Source organism: Leguminivora glycinivorella, chromosome 21, assembly GCF_023078275.1.
Source record: "Leguminivora glycinivorella isolate SPB_JAAS2020 chromosome 21, LegGlyc_1.1, whole genome shotgun sequence".
Classification (NCBI taxonomy): domain Eukaryota; kingdom Metazoa; phylum Arthropoda; class Insecta; order Lepidoptera; family Tortricidae; genus Leguminivora; species Leguminivora glycinivorella.
The window spans coordinates 13,334,690-13,348,186 of record NC_062991.1 but is presented as its reverse complement, the minus strand read 5'-3'; positions in this window follow the sequence as shown (position 1 = coordinate 13,348,186).

Genomic DNA, 13,497 nt, shown 5'->3' with positions numbered 1-13,497 from the left:
CACACTTTCCCATTTATAATATTAGTAATTTAGTATGGATTAATAATCTAAGTAACCACAAAATTTAAATGTACTAAAAACCCCCGATATATATTGTGGACCGATTCCATATAGCTAAGAACACTCCTGACTAATTCAGCTTTCAAACCAAAAGAAACTAAATCTAAATCGGATCATCCGTTATTCAGGAGTTTCGATGCCACAGACAGATAGACACGTCAAACACCCCGTCGTTTTCGCATCAGGGGTTAACCCTGAAATGCATAGTGATTAGTGTACCTATACTTCATCACTTCATCAATTTTTAGGGTTCCGTAGCCAAAATGGCAAAAACGGAACCCTTATAGTTTCGTCATGTCCGTCTGTCCGTCTGTCCGTCTGTCCGTCTGTCCGTCTGTCACAGCCGATTTACTCGGAAACTATAAGTACTACAGTGATGAAATTTGATGGGAATATGTGTTGTATGAACCGCTACAAAATTATGACACTAAATAGTAAAAAAGAATTGGGGTGGGGCCCCCATACATGTAACTGAGGGATGAAAATTTTTTTTCGATGTACATACCCGTGTGGGGTATCAATGGAAAGGTCTTTTAAAATGATATAAAGTTTTCTAAAAAACATTTTTCTTAAAGTGAACGGTTTTTGAGATATCAGCTCTCAAAGTCGTAAAAAGTATGTCCCCCCCCCCTCTATTTTTATAACTACGGGGTATAAAATTCTAAAAAAAATAGAGGTGATGCATGCTAATTAACTCTTTCAACGATTTTTGGTTTGATCAAAGTATCTCTTATAGTTTTTGAGATAGGTTGATTTAACTGTAATTTTTATTTGCTGCTACGGAACCCTTTGTGCGCGAGCCCGACTCGCACTTGGCCGGTTTTGAATCTATTGGCAACATGTCATAATTTGAATTTGAACAATTCAACAAATTCAGCTTTCTTCTGAGGTGTTTCCTTTGCGCTATGACATGGGGTTCTTCAAGAAGCAGGTATTTAGGGTTCTCAAAGGTCGGCAACGCATAAGTGGCTCCCATGATGTTGCTTATGTCCATGGGCGGCGATGACTGCTTACCATCAGGCGGCTCGTCTGCTCGTTTGCTGCCTATTTCATAAAAAAAAAAAAATTGTCAAGGTCATGCATTAAAAGGTTAAAAATAAGTCATAGCAGACTGTGCTTCCCGAAAACTTGGTGCGCGGGTAAGTTTATCTTCAATAACTACTGATGCTGACTGTACCTAGACTGAACATAAAAAACAAAATCTCTGATTACCTACGTCAAACACTGACATTTATAGCTGTTACACGAACTAAGTGATTTAACTGTATGCTGTTAAACACATCAAACACGTTAATTAAATTCATTTTACGTTGGTGGTTAATCAATTTTTCATTAATAAGCTATTTTTGCATGGTTTTATGTTTTGTTACAAAACTTACTAAATTACGTTGAAAATTATTACACTTCATCTCTTCGTTTTTTTTTTTTTTTTTTTTTTTTTTTTTTTTAATTATAAACTGGCCAGTGATTGACCTTAGTCGCACCTGATGGAAAGTGACGACAAGGCCGAGGTTGTAGCTCACTGGTTCAGTAACAGCCTATTCACTCTTGACTTGAATTCACCCAGATTGTATTCGCCCGGGAATACAGATGAGGGGAGCATGTTCCATTCCTTAGCAGTTCGCATTAGGAAAGAAGAGGCAAACCTCTTCGTGCGAATGAAAGGTAGGTCGACAACGTAAGGGTGAAACCGCTCCCCGCGCCTGGTTGTCCGGTGATGGAACGGGGAAGGAGGAACCAGGTCGTCTTCTTCAGCTTAAGCTCTGGTGGCCTAGCGGTAAGAGCGTGCGATTTTCAATCCGGTGGTCGCGGGTTCGAACTCCAGCTAGTCGTACCAATGTGTTTTTCTCAAACATGCAATGAAATATTGGCTTTACGTTGCTTAAAATGGGCTGGGAAGTATCGCTTTTTGGGCGCAACAACTCGAGGAGTGTAAAGGGATTTCATATTATTTTTTAGGCCTAGGCCTGCAAAGTAACTTTTTTTTATAAAATATTGTCCTTTAGAGCATTTTTTTTTATTTCATTGTATGTTTGAGAAAAGCACTATACATGCCTCGGCGTGAAAACGGATTCCCGGCCTCGTATCCCTATCCGGCCTCGCTCGCACGCTCGCTCGGCCGTATACAGAGTGGGGCCTGTAACAAAGGCGAAAAATTGAACTCTAGGCTATTCTCCTTATACTGATCAACATTTGTTCGGCGACTTTTAAAAATAACTTGCATTTTGATTTTTATCACCCTTGAAAGTTTTTTCTAAGAGGTAATGTATTGCGAATTCTGTTAAGTCTAAAGTGTGACAAACAACGTCAATGACAACAATAATGGCGTACATTGAAGCTAATATTTATTTAGTATGAAAAATTAAAAATTTAAAGACTTCATAATTTTTAAAAGTCACTGAACAAATGTTGATCAGTATAAGGAGAATAGCCTACAGTTCAATTCTTCGCCTTTGTTACAGGCCCCACTCTGTATACCCACTTGGCCGGAAATCCTCATTTTCCCGGCCTCTGATGTAATGTACTATTTCGGAACTTATGTGCAAAATGTCATTTGATCCAGTCGCTTTTTCGGTAAAGGAAAACAGGAGGAAACCAAACTAATCCCAATAAGGCCTACTTACCCTTTGGGTTGGAGGTTAGATCATAATATCAGCCCTTTATCGCCCACTGCTGAGCATAGGCCTCTCTTTTAGTACGCCACTTGCCCCGGTCCTGAGCTAGTCTCATCCAGTTGTGACCCGCAATTTTCCAGATGTCCACCCAACGAGCTAACTGATGCCAAGCGCTTGTTACATCTGTGATCTGTGTGAGCGGCCACCACGGAGGTTAGATTTTTTTTATACCACGGCGGTGGCAAACAGGTATACGGCCCGCCTGATGGAAAGCGGTCACCGTAACCTATGGACGCCTGCACCTCAAGGGGTGTCACATGCGCTTTGCCGACCCATTAGAAACGTGTACACTCCTTTTAGATTGCAGTCGCTTTCGGAAAAACACTATTGTCTACGCTAAATGTTGAGATTATTTGTTGAAGCGGACCCCAGGCTTGAGGTACCTATTAGCTGTGGATAATGACGGGATAGCACCGTTATTGGTGGCAATCCATAGGTACTAATATTATAAATGGGAAAGTGTGTGTGTCTGTTTGTTTGTCCGTCCTTCACGGCAAAACGGAGCGACGAATTGTCGCGATTTTTTAAGTGGAGATAGTTGAAGGGGTGGAGAGTGACATAGGCTACTTTTTGTCTCTTTCTTACGCGAGCGAAGCCGCGGGAAAAAGCTAGTTGGCTATAAAATCAAGTAAGTATATCGTCGCCATACCTACTGTTCAATATACTCTGTGTCGTCGCCTAGCACACAGTACAAGACGGCCAGAGTCGCACCATAAGGGTTCCTTTTGTACCTTTTTGGCACGGAACCCTAAAAATCTAAAGGTTTCGGTGAAACTCAGAGATACCTACAAATACCTAGTCCATAAAATAGAACATTTCCAACAAAACTGCAAAGAGAGGAGCTGAAAGGTCCCCGGCCCGGGCCTTATTTCCATAATGAGGTCGCCGGTAAATTGTTATGTGAACTTGCTAATTCTGCATATCTAGTCCTAGGTAAGGATATTTATCTACAGTGTGACAATATTAATAAATGAGGGTGCCTTTTTCCACCGTCACCACCGTGACGTAAATAAGTAATGCTTAAAAACATATAATTTTTGCTTTAATGTATGGTTTTTGGAAGTGTGTCGCTTAAGGCCGTTTTCACATTATTAAAAAATCCAAGATAGCGCCTGTAATGTACGGGATATCGGTCCGACATTCGATATCGGATCGGATAATGTGAAAACGCACTAACTCTAAAACTGGTTAAATCCCACCCAAAATCCCAATTCTCAATTCAATTCAATTCTGCTATAATGTTTATCATCTTTCAACCTTAAAGAAGCAGAATGGATTTAGGTACCCAAGTTTGAAGAAGTATAAGGGTTCTTTTTAACTTTTTTGAGACACATGAAAATAAAATGTTAAATGGCACATGAAGCTAGAAAGCCAATGAACTAAAATGAAACCGTAATGATCACGTCAAGATCCTGAGGACAGGAAAATCAGGAAATAGTAATTGCTTCTTAAGGGCGTGATTTGTGGCCCGGGTTCTGTTCCAATCACTTACATGATCTTGGCCTAGCACCTGAATCTATACCCATGGTATGGATCTCGATAAAATCATGAATTTTTTGTTTTAGAGTAGGAGCGGCTCTAAACTTTTACTTACTGGAAACAAAAAGATAATATTATTTACATTTTTCGTGATCTTTACGCTAACTAGTAAGGTATTCTTAGTCGTGAAAACTCAGATTTTAAATAAAAATAGAGTCGAGAACATCACGTGATCAAAGATCATCCGTCAAAGAATTTGAACTGTGTCCTTTATGGTAGTCTGTTCAGGGTGCGTAGCCGAATGGCACAAACGCTCACGAAACGAAACGCTAGTAGATATCTATCCCTATCGCTCTTGCGTATTGGCGCGACAGAGCAGGAATCCGTTTCGTTTTCGTTTGGCGTCGGAGAAATGCCATTCGGCTACGGGGCCTGAAAGTGAAGAGTCGTGGAATGTATTGGACCCCATACATTTTACTACTCTTCTCTTTCCGCACAGACCAATCATTATCATGTCAGATATATATATTCGAATCGGGCAAATAGTAGAGCCTAGACCTGTGCGAACTCGGTTTTCTATTGACATCGCCCATTTACACGCTGCGAGATCTCATATTATGTAAAATTACAATGCGGCATTTGATAGGCCGAATAAATTGCATGTAACTTCAACAGTCCTCAATGTAACTAAAATCGCATGCGAGTTCGCACCCCGTTCGTTACCTCGTTCCAGTTTAACCGTTGGGTTGGGAGCGACAGGCCAAACCATTTGTATTCAAAGCGACGTCAGTCATTCCATCGAAGCTTAGCATCGACTTCGACTAGTCCAGCGTGATGGAACGGAAGATGAGCATTTGAACTAAATTAATTTTGGAATCCTTGATTTGAAGATGTTTGTATAGAATTTAATCATTTCATTAACCATCTCTAAACGAGGGTTTTTCTAATGAAAGTGCAATTTTTCACGCAACTACTGCCAGCGCGGGCAGACCTTTTTTGCGACGTCTACCTATACAATAAGATACCTACTTATTCCATAAAACGTCATATTGTCATTGTGGGAAACTAAAGTCTGTGCGAATTAAGAAGTATAAATACATCCTGTTTTTTTTTAATTCTGTTAACTTTAAGGGAGGATTATTTAGTTCAAATACAATCAATTTCTCTAAGAAACTAGCCTCTTAACTCTTAGTCCATTTTCACATTATCCGATCCGATATCGGATGTCGGAAGGATGTTAATGGAAAAAATCCAAGATGGCGCCTGTAATGTATGGGACATCGGTCCTACATCCGATATCGGATCGGATAATGTGAAAATGCACTTACGGTTATCGAATTATTAAAAATAATAATTTAATTACTGAACACGTGTGTGTAATAATAATTTAATTACTGAACACTTCCTAATGTTGTTTGTTTTGACATGTGCCGTCAAACACTTGACTTTAATGTTATGATTAAGGTCCTCTCACACTATTTAATCCATTTATTATGTATGGAAACGAAAAAAAAAATCCAACTTAACAAAAAGCGATAGGTATATACAGGATGGTTCCTGATGATCCTAACTGCGTGTCGAATTTAACGGAAAACAAGAAAAACACGATGTATATAGGGTCCTATTTCACGACTCTTCTCTTCTTTAGAAACGCACTGGTAGAACATGATGAGTTAATGCGGAGTTCACTGCGTCTTTTGTCTGTCACAATAACCATGATTGCCAACCTACAACGAAGTACCTTCCGCCGAAATGTCTTCGCCGTAGTTAAATCACACTTTCAACCTCCAGGAAACATTAATTGCTTCACAAGATTGAAGGCCCGATCTCCATCTGTATGCAAAGCGTCGGCCATTTCGATTCGGAGGAATTAAGGCCCAACCGACTCTTTCATTACTTTGTAAGGACGGGCTTTAAGGGCACCAAGAAAGGTGACAGCAGAGGCCCCGTAGCCGAATAGCATTTCTGCGATGCGAAACGCCGCAGAAATGTAGTCTAGCTCTGTCGCGCCAATACGCAAGAGCGATAAAAATAGATACTTAGCTACGAAAGAGATATTATCGTGAGCGTTTCGTGAACGTTTGTGTATTGGGCTACGCACACAGGGGTGTCAGAGAAGTGACACTGCGCCTATCAGTGAGTCAAGCGCGTAGTTTAAGTACACAAACTCGCATGCGATTAAAGTTACATTGGGGACTGTAGAGGTTAATAATACAATTAACACCAATGAAAAACCACAATATAATGACATTCGCATGAGTGTTCTCGCATTATGTAAATGGGCCCTAACGCAACTCAACTATATATAGACTCCGCAACGTAGGCCACCTTTGGCTAGTATGTGGTCAAGAGTAAGCCCATTTATTATAATAAAAAAAAAATGACGCGGTAGTGATGATCCGTATTGATGGAATACTTTTTAATGTAACTGTATTATTAAAACATTTCTAAACAGAAAAAAAATGTGTTGGTACCTACCTTAAAAATGTCCAAAAAATAGTTGATAGTTTGTAAAGTTGCGTCCAATCGCTCACATGGTGCGTAGTCATCGACCAATCGCGTAACGTTCCATCAAGGCTCACCAAACTAGAATGTTCAGTCATTTAATATGAAGCTTGACCTATCCTTATTTTATATTTCTTTGGTTGGCCAGGATTATTTTTGTTTACATTGTAAAGGGTTTTAGTAATTAAATTTTCATGAATTTCGTGTATTTGGCTTCGTTGTAATAATGTTTCATAAGGCCGCGGGTCTTGGAGTTTTCTTAGGATTTTTTTTAGCGTTTAAAAAAATATTATGTACGGAACTCATGTTTTAATGATCCAAAAATGGACTAAGAGCCCAGAGCCACCAGGCCTTCCTCATTTTCTCAAGGATGAAACTTTGGAATAATGTAGATTTCGTCTCGACGTTTAATACATACATACATACATACATACATACAATCACACCTGTATCCCATAAAGGGGTAGGCAGAACACATGAAACTACTAAAGCTTCAGTGCCACTCTTGGCAAATAAGGGGTTGAAAGAAAACGAAACTGTGACATTGCAGTGACAGGTTGCCAGCCTTTCGCCTACGCCACAATTTAACCCTTATCCCATAGTCGCCTTCTACGACACCCACGGGAAGAAAGGGGTGGTGAAATTCTTAACCCGTCACCGACGTTTAATGTCTGCATATTACCTAGTTCAGTTAAAAAAAAAAGCCTTAGAAATTCGCTTTCTTTCACTCAAAAAGAGCTTACGCTCACCAAATCTAAATAGCATTTGAACGTCGGTAAAAAACAGGTCTGATGCGTAACAGATACTCACTATAGACTTCGTTTCATTCTTGATGACGGCTAGATTTGACAAAGCTAACCTTTAAATATATGAGATTGGAAGTCAAAGCGAGTGACTTTGTGAGTGACACGATTTGAACCCTTCAAAAATCGTATTCTACAGATACAGTGAACCGGTAAAGGGGACGGGCATTTACATAATATTCTATTTTGAATTTTTGTGTTTTCCCGAGTTCCGCTTGAGGGCATTTTGTGATACGTACAATATGATTGAGTCTTCCAACCTGTTTTTCTCTATCTCAAATAAACAATTTACCTACTATATTAGGTAGTTTATAATCTAACCACAAAATTAAAATGTTGAAATCAATCAATCAATCAATCAATCAATCAATATCTTTATTGCTTACTTTTACATAAAAGTATAACGTATGACATGAAAATTGGTATATTACATCGCTATTTATATAGAAAAAACCCCTGACCGCGACATAGTGGACCGATTTTCATGAAACATAGCTAAGAACACTCCCGACTGACTACTACTAGCTTTCAAACAGAAAAACTAAATCGAAATCGGTTCATCCGTTCGGGAGCTACGATGCCACAGACAGACAGACAGACAGACACGTCAAACATCAGACGTCGTTTTTGCGTCGGGGGTTAAAAAAATATCTCGGTACTTATTATATCCTTAGTAGCTAAGCTCTTTAAATGTTATGCTATACCGGGTCATAGCAGAAAGTTCTCAAAGTTTAAATCCTGTTTCGATAGATGGCAGTAAATGTACTACAAAAATTACTCTGACAATAAGCCTCTATTATGTGTAGAATGGAATATATTTATATGTATTAATTGTACATCGTCACATTCATCTTTCATAATATACTATTTACAATTAGGTAAAATACTCAATAAAACTAATACTTACGGGCGAATATCTTAACTATGGTTATACTTTCCATTTTCATTCATTAATTTCAATTCTAAGTAAAAGTCATCTACATTTCATATGTACTCACCATCGTTAAGAGATTCCCGTATTAGATTTGCGCACTGTACAGAACCCAACCCGCAAAACGGTTTTCCCGGATCACAGTCAAATCCGTTATAAATATTGTATCTCTCATACACCACAAGTTACCCAACCGTTTTATGTTAATCACCGAAATATGAGCCTGTTTTACATATGTATGTAAACACAAAGGCTTGGGCAAGGATGACAAGTGGTTGGTATAGAATAAACTAAAGGGGGTGATAGACGTTCGAGCAAGTACGCGTACTTAAAGATTTCAAACCGTTTGGATCGCCGATATGCGCGGCGGTTTTAAAGTACGTGTACTTACGGCACAGTATAAGTGCGTTTTCACATTATCCGATCCGATATCGGATGTAAGAAGGATTTCAAAGGAGAAAATCAAAGATGGCGGCTTAAATATATGGGATATCGGTCCTACATCCGATATCGGACCGGATAATGTGAAAACGCACTAAGGACGACTCAGTAGTTACTCTCCGGCAGCGGCGACGGCTACTGCGAGCGTTCGAAAGCACGTGGTTGAACAAAATTACTTTAAATGTTACTTTACATCGTCCAAAGCAAGATATTGTTATTTAATACTAGTAACTATAAGTAGTAGTATAATAATACCACATTATATCAGTCAGAAAACACAAAAAATATCATTATGCATATTATTCTTATCCACGTTTATCCAAATCCGCTTGCATGTGTTGCGTACGTACACCGCGTACACGACGCGCTTATGTGCACCGCGCGGCGTACGTGCTTACGGTGACACACGATCGAAAAAAGTCGTCGAGCCATAAGTACGCGTACTTGCTTGTACGTCTATCACCCACTTAAAATGAAAGGTAGACTGGGATATGGGTTAAATTGTGACGTAGCCGGCGTAAATATTGTGGCATTGATAATGACGAGGCGAGAGGCTGGCAACCTGTTCGTTTTCTGTTTTCTGAGTAATTAAATAGTTTCATGCGTCTGCCCCCCCTACCCCCTACCCCCCTACCCCCACTACCCCTTTATAAGATACAGACATGTTTGTATGTAATATAAATGTATGTACAGTCTTCAACCTATTTGAATCCTAGGCCACTATATAACCCTGTCTCATTTAAACCGTGTTCTATTTTCCATAAGAAGTCACATTGACGTTTACTGTGCAAAGGTTCTACAGTGGCCTAAAATTGAAATTGGTTGACTGTACGGTGTTTAAAACGACGCATGTAATATGCCCTTCAAAATGGCGCCACGTGATGCGAGCGGAAGCGTCGCATTTGGCGAAATCAAGCCGTTCTTGTACAAACAACCCTTTCTAACTCGGCCCTCGTTAGAGGTACAACTTTTGTCCGAGGACAAAGAATAAAAGTCGTCACAAACCTGGTATAGGTATAATACTTACTTACGGCTCAGCCACGACATTGGTCTAAGCGCGACAGCGGTGAGCGGCGGCCATACATTAGAGCGAGACACAGCGATGGGACTTTTAATTCCCACGTATGGCTGCCGCTCACCGCTGCCGCGCTTAGACCAATGTCGTGTCTGCGCCGTTAGAGTCCGACCGAAACATGTTCTCAGGCCGAAACCGAAACGTTAGAAAATTAGTTTAAATCGCCAAAAATATGTATGAAATCGCTGTTATACTCATCATGATGTAAATAATGTAAGTAATTGTAAATACCCTATACCTGTATTTGCATGTACATGTACTTTATGCAAATAAACAATCTGAATCTGAATCATAACTAGACCCTACTCATAGTCTTAGAGTTCAATATTTGTTTTTTGATCTCTTATCACCTTATCAGGAGCTTTAAAAATCCTGGAACAGTGAGCGTAACGCAACAAAAAGTACAATTTTGTAAGTTTCGGCTGGGCCGAAAGATGCTTTTCCGTTTTCTGACTGAATCCGAAACTGCGGCCGAAACATGTTTTTTTCGCCGAAACTGAAAGAAACCGATACCGTAACCAAACCTTCGGTCGGTCATTAATAATACTAGAAGGCTTAGCTGTCATCACTGGTCACTGGGTGTATGAGCAACGGCATAGAAGTAGGATGACAAAGAAGAACTGTCGAATATCAAAAGTGAGACCAAAACTAGACCAATGTCAAGTGTCAATGTCATGGGAGTATTTAATTCAGAAATTATGTATAATTTGCTTTTCTAACTGTTTAATCGAAACGGAAATCACCCACTGTATCCTCTAAATACAACTATTTGTACTGAAAGGTCCGATTAATCCGTTAACTTAAATTTAGTAGGCTGCCTGTCATCAAAAATGGTCACGTTTTTTCATTTGTAGTCTGCCTCTTTTCCACTTATAGGATGATCATATACCTGACAGCTTCTCTTTTGCACACTTCAGCAGACTTTAAGCGTGAGCGAAATGATAGGTCTGTGAGCAACGGTTTTTCAAAATCCATACTAATATTATAAATGGGAAAGTGTGTGTGTCTGTTTGTTTGTCCGTCTTTCACGGCAAAACGGAGCGACGAATTGACGCGATTTTTTAAGTGGAGATAGTTGAAGGGATGGAAAGTGACATAGGCTAGGTACTTTTTGTCTTTCTAACGCGAGTGAAGCCGCGGGCAAAAGCTAGTTTGTTCATATAGCCTATTGTATTTCTTGACTAGAACAATACAACGCTATTTATCCTCCTCCATCTATCTACTTATCTTCATCGCCGCGGTCCTTGGTTCGAATTACTTCGAATCCCGGTAAGGGCATTTATTTGTGTGATGAGCACAGATATTTCTTCCTGAGTCATGGATGTTTTCTATGTATATGTATATGTATGTATTTATCTATCTAAGTATGTATATCGTCGCTTAGCAACCATAGTACAAGCTTTGCTTAGTTTGTGGCTAAGTTGATCTATGTAAGGTGTCCCCAATATTTATTTTTATTTTATTTTTTATCCAAATTTTATTAAATAGAATATTACAAATGCCAGTCAAAATTAAATAACCACACACAGGCATAAAGTATATTTTATCAGATGACCTTTCTACACCAACCACTCTTTGCTCCAAAAAGGAACAATAAGTAAAATTATATTCAGCGTGATTTTTTGTGCAAATATTTTGCAACAACTTTCCCCGTCTGTTTGAGTTAGCCTTTGTCTTCTGATTACGGACTGTTCAGAGACTTGTTGTTTTTGTCAACTTTCTTTAGTAGGTATTTATCTACTCATGTATAATGAATAAGTTTTTTTGCAAAAAAAAACATTTTTGGCACAAGCTTTTATCGCTGTACCATTCTTTAAACAGTCATCTACTGCTCTCCGAGACGTTTTTAAAAACCCCTTACTCGATGGGGATACGACATTTCATATCAGAGTGCCTATGACCACCTTTCTGCTTCATCATCAGGTCAGCTCTATGTTACCATAATATTAAATTGTCACGTGATATACATTTATGTGTGCAAAATTTCAGCTCAACCGGGAAGTGGGTCAAATTTAGCTTCTACGTTTTGACCCAAACTAACAAGGCAAGTTAAAAAATAATAAATGCTTGTAATAAAAAGTACGTAGGTGATTTTGTTATAATGATATTTTGAAATAACAATAGTACATTACGATATAAGTGCCGAAAAGAGGAAGTTCGGAACGAGTGGCGATAAATTAAAGCACGGCCGGAGCTGGAAGGGAGTGCTGGTCGATATTAGTTAAGAGTTTCCTCTTCGCACGTGTATCATACGACGTTTTTCAGGCCCCGTAGCCGAATGGCATTTCTCCGACGCCAAACGAAAGCGATACGCCGCTGGCTCTGTCGCGCCAATACGCAAGCGCGATAGAGATAGATATCTACTAGCGCTTCGTTTCGTGAGCGTTTCGTGAGCGATTGTGCCATTCGGCTAGCCACCCAGATGGCCCTCCGAAGTTTCGACCTGGGTACGTAGCCGAATGGCACAAACGCTCACGAAACGAAACGCTGTAGATATCTATCTCTATCGCTCTTACGTATTGGCGCGACTGAGCCAGACTACCCTTCGCGGCGTTTCGTTTTCGTTTCGCAGAAATGCCATTTGGCTACGGCACCTGATAAGAAATAAACCACTTCTCGCACTAGTCATGTACAAGTTTATCATAAACTCACGCCTGTATTATCAGAAGGGGTAGGCAGAGCAGATAAAACCGCTGAATTTTCAGTGCCAAATTGTGATACTTATTTCAGTGACTTGGTTGACTTCCACGAGTGGAAAGGGGGTGGTAAAATTATTAACTCGTTAACCACACAAACATACACATATATTCCCAAATATCAGTAATTATACGGTTGTCCCACTAAACTATTCAAGAAACCTCAACTAACCCTCATAATATCAAGTTAGACATTTCAACAAAAAGCCCTGTCCCACTGAGGACTTTATTAACTTACACCATGATTTATAACTCTATAAATCACATTGGTTCTAGAATTTCAAGTGAGGACTTAGAGTAGGTATCTATAAAATACTTTAAAGGAGTTATTTAGAATAATTTCTTAACTTACATACTTTTAGACTTAATATTGACCGGGATATAGACTGTGATTACCTTTTTGAAGTTAAACTTGTAATGCGACTTCCAACTAACAGCGCGTAACACTCAGTCATTATTACTTTGCGTGGAATGCTACTCACTCAGCTCGTAACATACTGTCAGCGCGTAACATTCTGTCTCAACGCGACTCACTCATTCCATTCATTCAGTTATTCACTCAGTCAGTGACAGAACAGAATGCCCATGAATGGTGGAATGGTTGGTTGGAATGTGTGTGTGTCTTATTTAGATCGAGTGCAAAATGAGTTTATGTTTGTTTTTTCAATAATTTGAGCAAATAGCAATGTAAAATATTTAAAACAGATGTACGTAATAAACGCAAAAACGTGATGGTCACTTAACAAAATGTTTATTGAGGTTATATATAGGAATATTCACTTCTTCCGCGCGAAGGGACTCCACGCACTGTTTTTTTTTGTCGAGCTCCCGA